This window comes from Ips typographus, unplaced genomic scaffold (assembly GCF_016097725.1).
Source record: "Ips typographus isolate SLU unplaced genomic scaffold, UJ_Ityp_2.0 IpsContig44, whole genome shotgun sequence".
NCBI lineage: Eukaryota > Metazoa > Arthropoda > Insecta > Coleoptera > Curculionidae > Ips > Ips typographus.
Window position 1 is genome coordinate 35,439 of NW_028098575.1, and position 20,463 is coordinate 55,901.

The following is a 20,463-nucleotide window of genomic DNA, read 5'->3' on the forward strand; positions in this document are numbered from 1 at the left end:
TAAAGATCGGCAGCCAGAGAGCGAGGATGAAGAGATACTAAAATTTAATCAAGAACCTGAAGAAATTATAAGATAAAATATGTGATTTCTCGACGACCAGATTGAGAGAACTACTAATTGACAAGAAATTGAGCATTTGGAGCACGCTTGTGTTACCTGTAAAAAATTAACTTTGTCATATTCATTGGTTTAGGGTTAATGTTGATGTGGCATATTGCAAATAACTGACACATGTAATAAAAAACTGACGTTACTGTAGATGGTAGGTAAGGACAGCTTACACAGCAACAAATTGGGGGTACGATTTTATCTGACGGCAACTGTATATTTGCAGTCTTTTGCATATTGTCCAAAAGCTATGCAGTTGTAGCACATGATCTCTAACTTGACATCTAGACCAGTCAACTTTCACTCTGCCCTGTTTCAATAAATTGTTATGACTCATTGGTTCTGCTTCTAATTTTATACATATCAACATGTTTGAACCTACTTATTGACTTTTTTTACACTTTTACATAAGATTGTGGTTCCATTTTCAAGTTACCAGAGGTTATTTTATTTACAGTTTCACCTTTGCCATTCTCAACATTTACGTCAGCATTGTTTATGTTCTAAATTTTTAGTTTTTGCATTTTAAGTGGAGGCAATTCCACTGTGTATTTACCTCTCAAGTTACTTTTCAGTTGAGACCAAAGTCCAGCAATTTTATTTTTGTTATCGCAGCTAATAATCACAATTCCCTTTTTTGCTTGTCGAAATTTTGCTACGATCAAGCCGGTCGGGTCGATGTCTCTTCTATTATCCTTTTTTATTGACAAACTGGATAGTTCTCCTATAGGTTTAACCAACAATCCTTTTCTCAAGCAAACACTATAATCAAAAAGAATAACCGAAATACACGCAACGCTGCCAATGCCCAAATAGCTTAGGTAGACCGTTGGTTTGTGTCAACAGTGTCAAAAAAAGTCAATGAGTTTTATTATATATGTATAAAAAAATTATTATATACAGGGTGATTCCAAAGTTGGTGCTTTCCTTTCACCTGCGAATAGGGCTTCAAAAAATAAGGTTTTTTTTTCTTTGACGCTTTTTCGAAATATGAACAATAACAAAGATACAGGGTGTCAAAGTTTTACTGAAAAAATAAAAATTTAATGATTTTGGCCGAACCACTTGAAGTAATTAAACAAAATTTTGTAGGTGTCAGTAGCTACGTGGAAAGGAAATTTTCCAAGAAACAACAATTTCCTTGCGTTTACCAGTGGTGCGAGTACAATTTTTTTAAAACATTTTCGAAAAAAAAAATTACCCTACTGGTTTTTTTTCAACATAAAATTTATTATTGAATTCCTTGTTCAATTCTAAAAATAAAGCCCCTTTATTTATTATTATATTATATATATTATTATTTTTTGCTACGACGCACCGCTTTCGAGTATAAAAATAAAAACCGTCTTAATGCGTGCCTAAAATTAAATGTTGTTTTAATTTAAAATGTCAAATTATTAAAACTTTGACACCCTGTATCTTCGTTATTGTTCATATTTCGAAAAAGCGTCAAAGGAAAAAAAACTTTATTTTATGAAGCCCTATTCGCAGGTGAAAGGAAAGCACCAACTTTGGAATCACCCTGTATATATTTGAAATGTAGATTTCATTATTAATTTGAAAAGCGTATTAAACTAAATTTTAAAATACTTTTTTAGGGAAAAGTGAGTTTGAATGTATTACGAGCAATTTGTGTACTTTTTTATATCTCAGTGCTCGTTAGTCCTCATTCATAATAAAACGGCCCATACATTATACAATTAGTTGTACGAGAAGTTGTACGATAGATTGAACATATGATGCGACAAGTTGTACATGATTTTGGCCACAAACACAAACTGAGCAATCAATCGGTCTTGCAGATTTGTAGTACTTTTTAAACTTACGCGTACGTTGTCAAAAACAACTACAGCAGCAATAGTGATCGCTTTAGTTCATGATGAAAGAAAAGTTAGGAAAAAGAAAGGAAAGGAAAAAGTTTGTGTTTATTGGCATATTCATTGGATTTCTCATCCTACAAAAAAACCTGCCCACGATAGAGATCAATAAATTCACTCCAAAATGTATTAGTCTCCATAGTTTTAAGTTCTTTTTTTAAGTTTATGTCCGATTTGTCGTATATCAAACACCGTCGTACGATAAATTTTTCTCCAGTCAAACTACCGTACGATCCAACCGGGTCGTACGACAGCATCACACACTATGCAATTATCGTTTCGACGGTCGAATCTACCTGAGTTGTACAACTTGTCGAACAACTAATTGTATAATGTATGGGCCGTTTAAAGCTTATATTATACAAGATGTCAAAAACTGTGGTGTGTGAAATTGTAAAAAATGTGACATTAGTCGCAACAAACAAAATTTAGGTTTTCAGGAAAGTCAGGCTTTATTGGTAGTGGTCAAACATTTGTGAAAACAACAAAAGTGTTTAAAAATGGTGAGGTTTTGCTTTTTTTATCAATCCCAATCCTCTTTGATAAACAAAAAACAAAACCTCACCATTTTTAACCAATCAGATCGGTGTTTACTGAATGATGCGGCATTAATTGGGCTGTTCCTAGATTTTGGAACGCCGTTTGAACTTTCTAACTGATAGAGTTGAGTACAGATGTTGCACAACAACTAACAAAAGTGATATCACAGTAGAATGCAAATGAAAGAAATTTTTAAATAACAGACTAGCAACTAATCCGAAAAAACTGCAATCATTTTGTTGCCAAAAAAAATCTATTGTTGGATGAGATAACCTCATCCTTTTCCTCAAAATCAATAACCGTCAGGAAAATCTTTACTCAAAAACTTGGAATAGCATTAGATTCTTGCAAGTTTGTTCGTTCTCACACGAGTCATGACCGTTAAGCCCATTTTGATTATTGTGATTTTTCAACATAGGGTTACGTTTCTCAGGGATCATCGGTAGGGAATACCAAGAAAATACGGGAACACAAACGATGTGTTCACCACCGTTTTATGTAACATATTGAGTCCCTTTAAATCATGTTCTAGCCCCTGACTGATTAGGACCGTTTTATTACAAATAAATATTTTTAAGTCCCGCTGCACGTCTACCAAAGATTTTCTGCCATATTTTACAAAATCTTCTTTGTCGACGCAGCTAAATTTCGTGTTGAATTCCACAACTTCATTTACCGGTTTTACGTATTCATTGTACATTGCTTTGCCTGTGATGTCAACCAGCGTAACTTTGACCACTTCCAAACCAATGACAGTGTAGGACATTCACGGACATTTTTGTAATATCATTCATACATCTTAGCGGTTTGGTTTCCACACACGGCAAATTAACTGTAACAAAAAAATGTAAATTATTTAATGTTTTAATGATAAGTTTACAGTATGAATAACATTGCGAGCCTCTGATCTTCAATTCCGAACCACTCAGTTAAGTCGTAGCCCATGAATGCGGCCGGAATTGACATTAAAACGATTTTTGACATTTAATAGGCACACCACCCCGCAGGGCTCCGTACCCTGCATTTGGTTGACCAGTTCTTCCATGTTATTGAAGGCTATTTATGGCATTGTTTTTCCCGGTTAGTAGGATCCATGTGTGATCCGACTGGGCTAAGGCGGAAGGGGCGCTTGGCGGCCGTGTCACGCATGCACGATGCATTAGACGAGCTCCATAGACAAGCTCTGCTCCCTCTCCATCAGGCTTTCACTCACCCTCACATTGATGACTTAACAGCAGGGAGCTCATAAAAGGTCATCTGAGGCCACAGTCTATTACATCATGAACTGGTTGCAAAACGGTACAAATCGAGTTCTGCCGCATTTCTGAGTATCTGTAGGCGATTGAACTTTCGATATGCGATATTCATTGTTCCTAAATCTAGATATCGTTCCAGTCAAAACTGGGCTGTTCGACATTTTGCACCGTAATGGCAAACGGAGATAGTGTGAGCGCGCACGACGCTTTCACTTTTGCGTAAATAAGTTCAAAATCGTACTGTTGTAGCCGTAACTGCCAGCGCCCTATTCAACCCTGAGAATTATTAAGCCTATAAAACCATAAAAGAGAAGCATGATTGGTAATGACTCTAAAATTAACAATAGTTTAAAATGAACGTGATCCAAGTACTGACGTAATTTTCTACGCTCCAGATGACAGCAAGACACTCTTAAGTTCGGAGGCTCTACGTTTCGTCGAAACCGGTACCGGCGTTAAAGTCGTACCGATAAATTCAGAAAACCTTCGTCCGGAATTTGTGTACCGTTGCGTACTACTAGAATCCAATGGTTGAACTTTGCAAATTTTTATTTTTTTTACTTTCCTCGCCTGGATAATCGTCCATAATAATATTCTTGAAAATCATTAAAGATAAGTGTAGGGTATGTTGCAGAAAAATTGAAATTTTTTACAACTAAATAAGATTTAAAAAAATGGATGCCTGTTTAAAGAGTTTTGAGCAACGCGGTATAAATAAAAATTTATTTTAATCTAATTGTAGGTTCTAGCTTAAGGGCCTATACTAAAACGTCAGTGGTGCTATAGAGTCTAAAGGTTTATAGAAACTGATCTTGCTAATATTTTATATGGTCACACCTCAAGTTAATTAAGTCAGTATAAAGTTAAGCGGTTGCAGAATGTACAGGGTGCTGCATTTTTGATGGTTTTACGGGGTACAGAGAAAACGGTAATAGATAGGAAAAAAGTAGCATACGTGTTCTGATCTCTTTTTCTGAGCTGAGATGACTGGCGAAAAGTGGGCGGCGCAAACTTCTTTTGTTTCGAAGATACGGGGGGTTTTCGAAAATTGGTAATTTTTGAACCTTCTTCTGTATTTCAGTTGCTCTTAAAGTTATCGAAAAAGGAAGACCGGTTCCCGGTAGAAGTTTTCATGTAGAATCCAATGGCGTATTCAGTTTTTTTCTATTCCGTTTAGTTTCTGACATATGACAGTAAGTTAAATTTTTTTAAATGGAACATCCTATATATTTTTACGTCATTTAATTCTGTTGATTTTCACCTTTTCAACGGTGTATTACAACATATAAATTTGTAGAGGTTAATCCTGTTATTTTAAAAAAAGACCTTTGCTAAGCTAAAAAAGGCCAATATCTAAAATACCAAACAAAATCGGAAATCATATAAACTAACACATCAGAAAATTAAATATTTTTAATAAATCTTATTAAAAATGTAAGTTACAAACAGTTCTACCGTCACTTTAATAAGAAAAGTGGCCATTTCTGTTTTCTACTATTTTTAATGTGGAAGTTGAAAAAACTGTTTATAAACGACATGTAACATGTTAATATGAACATAGCCAAATTTTGTTTCGACTGTGAGTATTTTTATACATATTATTTAGCACTTTTTGTTAAGGAAAAGCTTTTTTTCTAAATACCAAGATTAACGTTTACAAACTTATATGTTTTAATACACCGTTTAAAAAGTAAAAGTCAACATAATTAAATGAACTAAAAATATATACGGTGTTCCATTTAAAAAAATATAACTTACTGTCATATGTCAGAAACTAAACGTAATAGAAAAAAACTGACTACGCCATTGGATTCTACGTCAAAACTTCTACCGGAAACCGTTTTTCCTTTTTTGATAACTTTAATAGCAAATGAAATATAGAGGAGGTTCCAAAATGACCAATTTTCAAAAGCCCCCCGTATCTTTGAAACAAAAGAAGTTTGCGCAGCCCACTCTTCGCCAGTCATCTCAGCTCGGAAAAATAGATCGGAACACGTATGCTACTTTTTGTCTATCTATTACCGTTTTCTCTGTACCCCGTAAAACCATCGAAAATGCAGCACCCTGTACATACCTAGTAGTCATAACAATAGTTGTTACTTAAACAAATTGATGTTAATTTGATCATCATTATCAATCGACCAATCGCGTCCACTGCTGGACATAGGTCTCCCGTAGCTTCATCCATCCTTGCCGATCCTGTGCTGCCTCCATCCAGTTGGACCTTATCCTCTTGATGTCGTCTGTCCATCTGGTTGGTGGACGGCCTCTACTTCTGTATGCGTCTTGGCGCGGTCTCCACTCAAGTATTCTTTTCGTCCAGCGATTGTCCGAAAGTCGCGCCACATGACCGGCCCAGTTCCATTTTAAAGTTGCTATACAGGCAACCGCGTCCTTCACTCCGGACCTCTCCCGTAATGTTGTATTTGGGATCCTGTCTCTTAGCGATATACCCAACATCGACCTCTCCATTTTCCTCTGCGCGATACTTATTCTATTTGTGGTGTTCTTTGTGAGGGTGAGTGTTTCAGCCCCGTATGTAAGCACCGGCAGCACGCACTGGTCGAACACTTTCCTCTTTAGGCACATTGGAATGTCTGATTTGAAGATATTTCGCAGCCTTCCAAAGGCCGCCCATGTTAGGCCTATTCTTCTCGATATTTCACGAGTTTGGTTGTCTCTACCAATAGAGATTTCGTGACCAAGGTATTTATAAGAGCCTACTTGTTCTATGCTTATTCCGTCTATCTTGATTGCCTCATTCATAACAAGATTTGTCATGTATTGAGTTTTGTTAGTGTTGATTTTAAGTCCAACAGCGTTCGATGCCTCCCCGAGCCTCTGTAGCATTTGCTTTGCTTCGTGCATACTATCTGCGATAATTCAGATATCGTCAGCGAATCTCAGATGGTTTAGTTTTTCGCCATCTATGTTTATGCCCATGTCATCAAAGTTGGCCTGTTTGAACATATATTCCAGGAGGGTTGTGAATAATTTTGGCGATATGACATCTCCCTGGCGTACACCTCGTGCAATATCAAAGTCTTGGGAATCATCCTGTAGCCTGACACAAGCTTTTGCTCTTTGGTACACATGTTTAATGACCTCGGTGTATCTATGATCGATACGGCACTCAGCAACAGCTTGTAGCATTTTATGCTGGTCTACTGTGTCGAACGCCTTTAGTAAGCCTCCCGTATCTTTGAAACAAAAGAAGTTTGCGCAGCCCACTCTTCGCCAGTCATCTCAGCTCGGAAAAATAGATCGGAACACGTATGCTACTTTTTGTCTATCTATTACCGTTTTCTCTGTACCCCGTAAAACCATCGAAAATGCAGCACCCTGTACATACCTAGTAGTCATAACAATAGTTGTTACTTAAACAAAATGATGTTAATTTGATGTTGTTTAGTAAATTGGATGGTAATTTGGCTGTTTTCTCAAAAACTAATTCATAAGGTCTTTATTTTGTTGATGTATGAACAGCCATGAACAAGAAGTGTCTGGATTTTTTGAAATTTGCATTTGCATGCGTGTTTTCGAGCTAACCTAGGGTTTGGTTAGGATATGCTGTAGAATTTAAAGTTTTAATTCCTAACAGCTGACAGCTTTCTCGAAATATGCTAGATAAAAATTCAGTACCTTGGTGGGAGATAACCTCATCAGAAATACAATGTCTCAAAATAAACTGTTCGACAAAAACTGGAGTGCTAGTTTCGATCTCTTTATTTCATAAGGCATATCATTCCACAAACTTGCTAAGGTCGCAGTTAATAGTAAGGATATAAAAGCCGAAAACACGAATACTTCGGCCAGGTGATGAGGCACCTAGAAAAATATCACCTCCTTGTTGCCGGAAATAGAGGTCCACGACGAAAAAGAACATCTTGGCTCCGTAATCTTCGAGAGTGGCATCGCAAAACACCCGCTTAATTATTCCGAACTGCGATAAATAAATTTATTATAACCAAGGGTCCGGCTGCATTGGCCAACTAAATCCAAAGATATTCTCTAAAACGCCGAAGACGCCATAGATGTTATTGTCATTGGTTCGGTATGTGAAATCAAATGTTTATAACGTTTACAATCATCAAAATTCCGTATAAATTCTTCTACATCTTTCCTTAATTCATTCCACAGATAATATTTTTTTACATGATTAGACATTTTATTAATGCATGGCGACCTGCATGTGCTCCAGTAGGAAGTAAGTGAAAGCCGTTAAATATACCAGGTGTCCAAGAGCACCCTGGACATAGGAGATTAACATGGAAAAACGGTTTTGTGGTGGCGCAATAGTGTGCCAAAGTCCCATATTGTTGTTGCTTTTGATTTTTCGAAAAAAAGACTTTATGTAAAAGTTTACCAGAATCATTTGGTGTACAACATAGAAATACTTTCGACTATACAGGATGTTGCGTAAGGGCGGGGCAAAAATGTTTTTTATTTTTAAATAAAACACCCCGTATATTTTTGCATATTTGGATTCCTTGTAAAATTCTGCATCTGAATCAGTTTTCAGATTTGCATAAAGTGGCGGCGTTGCCAACTTATTTAACAAAATTATCAAATTAGGGGTAAAACATAAATCTTTATCTTTATCTGCATTAATTGTCTAATGACTTGTAATACAGTGCGTTTTTTTTAACGCGCAACATAGGATTTTACGTGTTAAATTTTTAAGCCCATGTTAAACCATGTTGTTTTGGAACTACAAGTGTAAAACTTGACAGGTGTGTGTTTAGTACCCTGCAGGTTAAGTAAGTTTACCAATTCGGTCTAAAAAGTGTTTAAAAACTAACGAAAAACCATCTTTTTTCGAAAAGATTTTATCTTTCCATGCTCCCTGTATGCATGGTAGGTACTTGTTGTTTTTGATACTGGCAGGGCAGGTAGCAGGTAGAGTGACATATTTATTTATAACGTCAAAAAGGCATGTAACGATCGTTTGGGATACTGTTTGGTTTCAAACGGAGGTCACTTTGAACAATTTATTTAAAAAAATACTTCTGTACTTAATTCTTCATATAAAGTTAATATTCGCATTTTGACCACCCTGTTTTACTTTCTACACCAAATTTTACCTGGTACCTGCCCTGCAAGTATCGAAAACAACAATCACCTACCATACATACAGGCAGTATGGAAAGATAAAATCTTTTCGAAAAAAGAAGATTTTTTGAGAGTTTTTATTCACTTTTTAGACCGAATTGGTAAACTTACTTAAGCTTCAGGGTACTAAAGATACACCCGTCAAGTTTTAGACCTGTAGTTCGAAAATAACATGGGGTTAAAAATTTAACACGTAAAATCTTATGTTGCGTGTTAAAAAAAACGCACTGTATAGTAATCAAAATTAGCCTAAGGGAAGTCGAAAATGTAAGTAATAGCTCAAATAGGCTCAGAAAACATTGCGTCATACAAGGTGTTTTGTACAGTGTGGGCCAAATTCGACGTATTTAACTGTAAAGTGTTCTTATTAATAGAGATAGACAAAAACTGATGTCGGTGTCTGAAGCTGAAATTTGATACAAAACTTAATGACGAAAACCGTTGGTTAATATCTGTTACCGTTTGACAGATATAGGGTGCTTCCAGAAATCGTACTTTTCTTCAAAACTTCCAGGTGCACTGTAATAAGTAGCTTAAAATTTCTAGAGTGCCGTGAAACTCACTGACAGCATTTAAATATCAAATTTATTATCGATTTAGCTGTCAGTTCAGTGTTTTAATAAATTAAATTTTTTTCATCAATAGACACCCCAGCATGTTTTATTTTGCAATATTGCACTAAGTAAGCCAAAACTAAAGGAAATAAGTAATGATCACTTAACAATAATTGATCAAAATTAAAATTTCAAACACTTTAGGAGAACTCAACACACAGGGTTACATTCAAAAATTTGAAAAAAATTAAATTAATTTACGTTACTTTTGAAGAAAAATTATTTAAATTGATAAGTCGGAAAGAGTTTGTCATTAATAAACCTTGTATGGTAAAAATATTAAATAATATAACATATGTCTAAGTATAACTTTCACTTATTTTTTTATAATAATATTATATATTATAATAATATAATATTTATTTATTTTTTATTATTATTTTTTCATACCTTCCATAGAAAACTTACAAGAACAATTGACATTGGCAGTAGAAAAGTTTTCTCCACGGGTAAAAAACACGTTCTACCAACATACCCTGCAAAAATGTATACTGAGACTATTCAAACGAAAAAGAGAACACAGACTATACACGCACACACAAGACAATGATTTAAAAAGAAAACTTAACGAACTCAACAGAAACGTCGAGACTTTAATAGACCAATACAAACAAGACAAATGGCTGCAAGCATGCCAAGAAATCGAACATGACAACGGAAAAACATACTGGCAAAAAATTAAAAAACTATCACGATACAAAAAAAACCAATCCGCTTGGAACAATAAAAGAAAATGGCACCGAACAATACTCAGACCAAGACAAAGCTAACGCATTTGCCAGGCACTTTTAGAAGGCTTTCCAGACATCTACTAACTCTAACTTTGACGTCCAAAACTGGACCTCAGTAAATGATTGGTACAACAACTCCTTTGACAACCAAACAGACAATACTTTTCCCTTAATCTCTAACGTTGAATACGATGAAGCACTAACTAACTTAAAGAACACCGCACCAGGCAAGGATAAAACTAAAAGCAAATTGCTGAAAAACTTAACCCCCGAAACTCACAAACTTACTTATACTAGACTTACTTAACAACTGCATTCGACACAACATAATTCCGGATGCATGGAAAACGGGCATAATAATACCCATTCCAAAAAAATGGACTCGATAACATACAAACTCAAAATTACAGACCTATTACACTACTTCCAGTACTAAGCAAATTACTCGAACTCATCATAAAAAACCGACTTCAAGAACAGATTGGACAGCACATTCCACTATACCAGTTTGGCTTTAAACCAAAACACTCGACTATACATCCACCTTTTATCTTAACTCACAACATACACACAACGCACCTCAACGGCAACAAAACAGCTTGTTCGTTCATGAACATTAACAAAGCTTTTGACAGTGTCTGGCACAAAGAACTACTTTACAAATTACATAAACTTGATACACCAAAATACTTACTTAACACAATCAGAAATTTACTAGTAAATAGACAACTGCACGTCCGAATAGACAACACACATTCCTTTCCTTTCAGTCCTGAACAAGGACTACCCCAAGAATCACCCCTCTCACCTTTACTTTACAACCTACACTGCCACGACATATACAATCTCAACAAGCAGGACAAAAATCAATTTGACAAAACCACATACATATTACAATACGCAGACGACACTGCACTTATAGTACACGACAAAACTACGTCAAAAGCAGTGTCAAAACTACAATCACTTACTTACGATACTATGACATGGTTCTACAGATGGAGACTGACCCCCAACTAAAAAACAACTTTTACTACCAAATCATAAGATCAAAGACGACTCCCCAAACATAACCGCGGACGGCCACATAACTGAACAAAAAACATGACGTAAAATACTTTAATACTACTACTTAAATACTACTAATACTGGACCAAAAACTAAAATTTACAAAACACTTAAAAAATGCAAGAACTGAAACTATTAAACGGACAAAACACTTTAGATCATTGACATACAAAACAAAGTTATCAGCACGAAAACAGGCATACAAATATACAAATCGATCTGTAGACCAGTTCTAGACTACGGACACTTAGAGCAAACGCTACTGACAAAACTAAAAGATATACTCAGACTACGGAACAGACTGCTCTAAGACTAATAACCAAAATAAGACACCCAGAAAACCCACTACCCAACCCATACAACCAACTCCTGTACGAACGTACAAACAGGACCAAAATAACAGACTTATACAACTACAAAACAAATGGAAAAATAATCCAAACAACTAGACAATAATAAATCCACTGTGCATAACAAGACAAACCAGACCCTACTAGAGCACTTTAACTAGGACTACTTTTTTTTTGTAAATAATTAGAAATAAGTTAACATGTGTACTATAACCTATAACTACAAAAAAGTCCCACTGTAAACATAGGCGGAAAGACCAAGTGGTCGATAGCCTTTTTTCTAATGCTTAGATACAGGGTGTTCTATTTGAAAAAATCGATTAAACACACTTAGAAATTTCTTAACTTTAGCTTTATGTACAAAACACCTTGTATGACGCAACATTTTATAAGCCTATTTAAGCCTTTACTTACATGTTTGACTCCCCTTCGGCCGATTTTGATCACTTTATTACAAGTAATAATGCAATGATTGCCGATAACAAATTCTAATGAATTACGTCTTCGAATATGGTAAGACCGTTTTTAAAAATACAAATTACAAACTAGTACAGAAGTATATTAATAATGTTACATTAGAGTACTTAATGATAATAATGATGCAATACGCGATGACACTGGTTTTGTTCACGGAACTGCATACTCAGCATCTGTCCTGGTTTATGGAGGTGGTACAACCTCGTGACTTAACTCCTCCATCCCTTAAATTCAACTGTACCATTGAGGGAAGTTGGATTGGCTGATGCTCAAGGGTGACTTCTATTTCTCGTTTCTTCTTGCAGAGGGCTTGGCCGAATTTCTTGTAGCCATAATACGCAATCCCTGCTACTGCAAAAACATACATTAAAATAGTCCAGATAGATGGATTTTTGGAAATGTCAATGGACATTATTTGGGCAGGTTTCGAAGATCGTATTTGACCTTGAAGATCTTGAAGTCCGTCTAACTTGATATCGTCTAGCTTGAAGTCAATTTCCATGGAGGGAATGAAGCTTGGCAACTCATTATTGTCCGGGAAAAATATGGGCTGTATACTAGCGTTGACTGCCTTCTGGTCGTTGAAAATTGTTCGGTCGTTCATCATGATTTGACAACCCTTGGGAATTTCGGCGATGTAAGTACCAATCAAATTCAATGTTTCCATTTGTGTTGGGCATTGTAGTTTGATTAGTTGCTTTTTAGGACTTATCAGCAACCACTTGTCAGAATTCGATAGTTGATTGATCACTGGATCGTTGAGCTGGATATCGATTGGTTGACAGGCAGTACTTTCTTTAATTTGCGATAGTAGGCACACAGCGCAAGGACTTTCTTCATGGATTTCCTTTAAATCTTTGTTAGCACATAAATATAATTGTGCTGTGATCTCATGGCAAGCTTTATTTCGATATGTATAGTGCAATTTTGATTTAATTAAAAATCTATTTCGCGGTATTATCGCCTTGAACTGACTCTCTTTGAAAATTGGTGCAGAGTATAGATGGAAAAGTTCAAATTTTTCATTTAGAGTTATAGGAACATGCAACAAATACGTCACTCTATTATTCAAGATAAAGCATTCTATATCTATGAAATTAAGGAATAAATTGATGTTATAGAGTTCCAGTTTTAACGGCATTTGATCGGTGCCTATGCGATTTTCTAGAGCTTTCAGCTCTTTAAACAAGTCTTCGGTTTTTATTATGCTTAGATGTATTGTTCTTAGTTTGCAAAAAGTAATTGAATTCTCTATATCTTGTAATAATGAATCTACAAAAGTATAAAGTTCAATGATTTCAATTAAAGAATTCCTGATATAGTTAGAATTCTCTGTATAAGTAGTTTTTTGCACAATCCAGGAGATTTGTTTGATTTTAGACTCTAAGACTTTTTCGTGTTTGGCAACCTGATTGATGGTCTCATTGAATTTAGAGACAATTTCCAGAGAAATTGAAATTTGTTTAGACCAGTGGCGGTTCGTAGTAAATTTGAAAGGTAGTGCACAAAATGAGGGCCAATTAGCGCCGCAGGCGAAAAATTTTTTAAGACCACGCCCAAAATTCCTACAATTTTAAAATATGTAATTGTTTTCAAATATTGCATACTAACGTTAGGAAATACTGGAGGCATTTTAAAAAGTCGCGAAGAAAAATAACACGTGACTGATAAGAAAAACCCCGCGAGCACGATCTAATTGTGCACACGGGCCAGCTTAAAACATCGACTGACTCTAGACAGTCGCGGGGTACAGAGGGGGCGGACGGCGGAAGTTCGACCAATCAAATTTACTATACCCATGAGCTGTGCACTTGATTTTACCACGGCACACGGTGCACGGTGGCGGCGGTGATCCGTAATTCGTCCAGATTTCGTTTATTTATTAATAAAAGCTTATTTATTTCCAAGATTAATACTTGGTATTAATAGAAAATTATTTCAATCATTATAAGATTTATAATGAAAATATGCATTTTTGGATTCAAAATTTGGGAGTGCACGTGCACATGTGCACTTATTGAGGAGCCGCCACTGGTTTAGACATACTTTCTGTTAAACTTTTTTGATTGGTTTGCATTTCTCTGATAATTTTGTCGTATCTTTCACCATCGGACGCGTCTAGATTACCGCTTATGGCTTTGAAGACTGAACCTAACATATTAATTAAGCCTCTTTTCATCCTATTAGGATGAGGAATTATTTCCTTAATTTTGTCTTCAACTCTATTTTGAGTGATTGCCAATAACTGAATATAAATAGCGTTGTCGGCCAAATATTCACCGTGAACTTTTAAAATGTTCGTAATATTTAATGCTTTTAAATGCAGCTTATTTATTTCACTAATTAAAGGATTTAGGTCATAAAAATGGATTAGAGTGTATTTGTAATCAATTAATTTTACTTGTCCTAATTTTATAGGAATTAACCCAACATTGTCAGTTAATTCTCGTAGGGCAACCTTATCCTGTAATCCGATACTGCTACGAAGCAAAATGCTGCTGGCGACCAGCCTGAAAGTAAAAATATAACTTCTGTACACCTATAATGATATTTTGTTAACTACTAAGTTAAAAACTTAATTATATACTAAAATCTAAGGTTAACTAATATTTGCAATGATAGTATTTAATCAAAGCTGTATGTGTTTCGTAAAGGTCTCTTTACGTTTGCCATATGGATTTTTCCATGGGCATTTGTCATAATAGTTTTACGTTTTTTGTTAACCCTGGTAATTTTTTCTGGCTTTGTAAACTTTTCAGCTAGTTTTTGTCTAGTATGCTTTTTTAAGTAGACATTTTGACCAGCTTCAAACAAGTCGGGATTCTCACGGTTCTGATTAATTTTGCTGACACGTTTTTCCTTACTTTGTGCAAGTTTCTCGTTAATCGTGGAATATAAGAGTTTTGTTTGTTCTTTATGGTTTGTAATATAATCCGATAGCAACAGTTGTTCTAAGTTTACATCAAACGGGTCATTGTCAGTAATATGACCGTTGATGATATCAATCGGTTTCATCTTGGTTGCGGAGTGAATTGAATGGTTATAAGCCATAATTGAATAAGTCATTTTTTGGTTAATACTTGAATTATTGAAATTTTGAGCATTCAATAGTTCATGTTCGCTAATCGTTGAATGTAATCTTTCAATATTTCCATTAGATTGAGGATGGTGTGGCGAAATGAAATGAATTTTGATTTTATGCAATTGCAGCAGTTCAGTGACAACAGAATTTTTAAACTCAGTCCCGTTATCCAAAATTATCTGTTTTGGAACTCCGTGATGAGAGAAAAACATTAATAGGTTATCAACAATTTCTGTTGCCGCTAAAGATTTGAGAGGGTACGCTTGCGCGTATTTCGAAAAACTATCCAAAATAGTTAAAAATTTTGATTGTTCTAATGTGTACGTGTCCATATGTACTATTTCGAACGGCTTTGTCGCAGTTGGGGTGACATTCATTTCAATATTGACGGGATGTCTGTCATATTTTGTTCTGATACAAATATCACATTGATTGATATACGTTTGGATTGATTGTTTTTGATTAGGCCAGTAATACTTTTCTTTAATTCTTGAAAGAGTTTCATCAATTCCTCGATGGTTACTTTTACCTTGGTGGTAGCTTTCAATTATCTCTTCAATGTCCCCTTTATTTGTGACGTCAAGAAGTTTCTTTAAACACCTTTTTAGATTTAATGAAGGCCACCTAAAGTATCTTCTTACAAATTCACAAAACTCTTCGTATACACCCTGTTCCTCAAAGTATATGTGATATTGTTTTTCAGGAACTATGTTTTCTTTAATAAACTTTAAGATATCATCTTCAAAGTTATTTTGACTAAGTTGAACTATCAATCGGCGTTTCTTTTCGAATAGTAGTGTTAATTTCGGTTTTGCCGGTGAATGTAAAACTTTAGAAATAATTACCTGGTTTGCACCGTAATTGACTGGTATATCGATGATTGGTATTCCTACAATTGGGTCTTGATCATTTGTGTGAATTGTATCACTGTCGTCCTGTTCGTTGGGGTTATTTAACTCTTCAGTTTGTTTTTTATCGAAGTCAGGTTCTTCGTTGTCAGTATGAACAAACATTGAAGCTTTGTCTATATTCTCATTTTCCTGTTCTTGTGACGTCGAAGGTCGTTGTAATATTGATTCCTGTCTTGTTTCTCTCTCTAATTCTCTATTAAATTCTTCCATATATTCTTTTAGAGAAAACTCTTGATCTTCTTTTGTATGCAACTCAATGCGTGACAGTGCATCAGCATTTGTATTTGATGTCCCTTTTTTATAAAGGATTTTATAATCATACTCTTCGAGTTTGATTCGCCACCGTAATAATTTAGAACTAGGATCCTTAAGTGAAAATAGCCACTGTAAAGGCTTATGATCAGTAATGATGTAAAATTTTTGACCAAACAAATATGGACGAAAGTATTTGGTTGCCCACACAAGACAAAGGCATTCCTTCTCAATTGTGGAATAATTCCTTTCAGAATCATTTAATGTACGCGACGCGTACGCCACTGGAAGATCTCGGCCTGGAGGTCCTTGACTTAGAACTGCCCCTAGAGCTACGTTGCTAGCGTCAGTTGTTAAATTAAACGGTTTCGAAAAATCAGGGTACTGTAAGATTGGTTCGTTGATCAACAAATTTTTACAAGATTCAAAACAATCCAAAAATTCTTGATCATGCTCAATTTTTGCTCCTTTCTTTAGACACTTTGTGAGAGGTTTCGTAATTTTTGCAAAATTATTTATAAACCTTCTATAGTAACCTAACAATCCGAGAAAGCCTTTAATTTGTTTTGTATTAGTTGGAATAGGATATTTCTTTATGGCTGAGATTTTGTCCGGGTTGGGTTTGACACCGTCAGGGGTGACGATATGTCCCAAATAAGCAACTTCGCGGCGCAAAAATTCGCTTTTGTCCAGTTGTACTTTAAAATTGGACTCACGTAGCCGTTTGAAGACTAATTTCAAGTTTGTTATATGCTCTTGTAAAGAAGTAGAAAAAATGATTATATCATCTAAATATACTAAGCATTTTTCATTTTGAATACCTCTCAAAATTGAGTCCATGACTCGTTGAAAAGTCGCCGGTGCGTTCTTTAAACCAAATGGCATTCTTAGATATTCAAAGTGTCCACTTTCGGTACTAAAGGCTGTTTTGGAAATATCTTCTTCTTTCATTTCGATTTGATGAAATCCCGAAGCCAGATCCAATGTCGTGAAATATTGACATTTACCTAATTTATCCAACAGATCTGTAATATTAGGTAAGGGAAATTTGTCATCTATTGTTTTCTCATTCAACTTCCGGTAATCTATCACTACACGCCATTTTTGTTTACCGGAAGCGTCCATCTTTTTAGGTACTACCCAGATAGGACTTGACCACGGACTATTTGATGGTCTGATTATATTTTGATCAAGCATTTTGGCTATTTGACTTTCTACTTCCTTTTTGTGTATGAAAGGGTACCTATAAGATTTTGTGTAGATTGGAACTTCGTCTGTTGTTCTAATTTGATGTTTTATTTTGGTTGTAAAGGTGAGTGGTGTATTTTCTTGGTAAAATACGTCCGAAAATTCTTTACACAATTTTAAAATTTCTTCTTTTTCTTCTTCATTTAGGTGATTTAATCTTAATTGGTTAAAATCTAGTCTTTGTTTTGGTGAGTCGTCAAAATTATTAAGGTCTATGTTTTGAATTTCTCTGTGATTAAATTTTTCTACGGAAAGGGGTTCAGAAAAATCTAAAGTTACAGGCGAACATGAGTTATTTAAGATAGTAGTTAATGCATATCCCTCTTTTGCTATTGTTAAACATTCGGGTATCTCACAATTATGAATTTTTTGATGTGGGATAATTATTTCACCTTTAGTGATATCAGTTTTCACTCTTATCACTTGTTCAGTGCGAGGTGAGATGGTTATGCAATTTAATACTGGTTCTGTTTTGTAAAACATAAGTTTTATCTTTGCATACGGTGTAATTAAATATCCGCTGTTAAAGTCGATGTTTGCTTGTAGTAACTTGAGATTATCTAGCTCGATGAGGCCGTCGAACACGTTGTGGAACTTGAATAAGTAGAATTTAAGATTTTGCTTATTAGGAAGTTTAAAAATGCTAGATGCTGGAATTAAAGCACTGTAGCGATGTGCTGACTTTTGAAACACTGTACTAACAATGAACGGATCATCAATTATGCAGTTATTGTAGTACTTTTCAGCTAAATTAGGATTAATAAAAGATTTTGTGGAACCAGAATCGATTAGAAGTTTGATGTTAAATTCAGGCAATGAAATATAAGATAGTTCACTAGTATTGGTAGAGTTTAAAGATATGACTAAGTTTGATTGTCCTTTTGAGGCGTCATCGAAAAATTTATATTTTTCTCTTGCGAAACTGAGTCACACTCATTGTCAAAAGTAGGGTTTTCTGGTGTCTCTTGTGAATATGAATACTCAGCGTATTCTGGGTTATATTCGTAGTAATTTGTCATATTATTTATATTTGCATATTCGGGGTCAACGCACGCTTCTGGCAATGCATATTGATCAAATTGATCGTAATTTGAATTGGACTGCGTTTCAGCGCTGTACAATTCTTCAACAACGTACTTAGGTTGATTATTTTGGAAATTTCCTTGAAAGTTTTGTGAATTTCCTTGAAAATTAGGCCTTGGAAAACGATTATAATGAGACAAAGGTCCTTTTGGGCCTGAAGTGCATACACTCATCGGTTGTGGTGCAGGAAGTGATTTGTTTTGATTGGGCTTAAATACGTTTGATTGATTTGGCCTTCCAAAAACTTGAGAGTTTGTTGGAAACCGTTGCGGCATTCTATTGAAATTTGGTCTTATATTGATGGGTTGTGAAGGAAATCTGTTGAAGTTACTCCTAGGCATAAATAAAGTATGCGGTGTCTGTGCATTGAATGATGCAAAATTTTGCTGCGGTTGTGCAACAAATGGCATTCTGAATTGCTGATTAAAATGATTAGCTTGGGGTTTAGAATTTGTTTTCATAACCTGCGTGGATTGGTGTGGTAATCGGTTAGACATATTTTGGAAATAATGATTATTATATTCCTGCGTAACGTACTGAAGGGCTTCAGCTAAAGATCTGGGTTTCATACAACGAATCGTTGTCCCTATAGGTTCCTTTAACCCTGATAAGAAAGTTTTTAAAGCTAAATCGTTATATAGTGATTTCTTTAGCATTTTTCCACCATCGCTAGATTCGTGGCAATCTATATAAGAACATAGTAAGTTTAATAAGTGTAGAACTCTGTCATAAAATTGGTTTGGATTTTCATTTTGATTTTGTCTTAACATAACTAGATCCCTATTTAAGCAAGCTTCATCCCTTTGATCAGCGAAATTTCGGTGAAGAATAGATTTTAAGTCCTCCCAAGTGGATATATTTTGAATGTTTACAACAATTTTTGCTGTACCCGAAAGTTTTCCGATCAAACTGTTTAACAGAAAAGTATTTTGAAAATCCAATGGATTTGATACATTATAGAAATTATCAATTAAACTTTGGCAGGTTGTCAAATACCTGTTTAAGTCATTAGGATTCCCATCGAATTGTGGGACACATTGTAAGTACTCTGGTTTAAATTGTGGCATTGTAAAACTACTTAAAATACGATTAGATAAATCTTTTACTTCTTCTTTTGTAATTAGTGGAACTTGAAGCAATTTTTTAGAATTATTTAAAGTCAGTTAAAGGGTTATTAGAATTTTCTATCGATAAGCTACTTAATTCTTCAATAATTGTGTCTAAATTCGACATGAAAAAATTGCACACTTACATAAAAACGATGACCTTGACCATATTCTGCCTATAAGGGTCCAAATCTTCCGGATGGCGATGTGGTCCAACCAAAGTTTGCGATCCTTGCAAAAGTGCCCGATGCTGTGACACTTTCCACAAATATGATGAATTCGCTGCCCGGTAACTGTGAAACTCGTCGATATGCCCTCGAACAAGTCTTTTTTGATTATCGAACTCGCGAACTATTCGAATCTGTCACAAATCGTTATACGAAAAAGTCCCTCAGCGATTGATTGACTTTTGACAGATCCTACCGACTGCGCCAATTACGTCTTCGAATATGGTAAGACCGTTTTTAAAAATACAAATTACAAACTAGTACAGAAGTATATTAATAATGTTACATTAGAGTACTTAATGATAATAATGATGCAATACGCGATGACACTGGTTTTGTTCACGGAACTGCATACTCAGCATCTGTCCTGGTTTATGGAGGTGGTACAACCTCGTGACTTAACTAATGTTTTGCCGTTAAT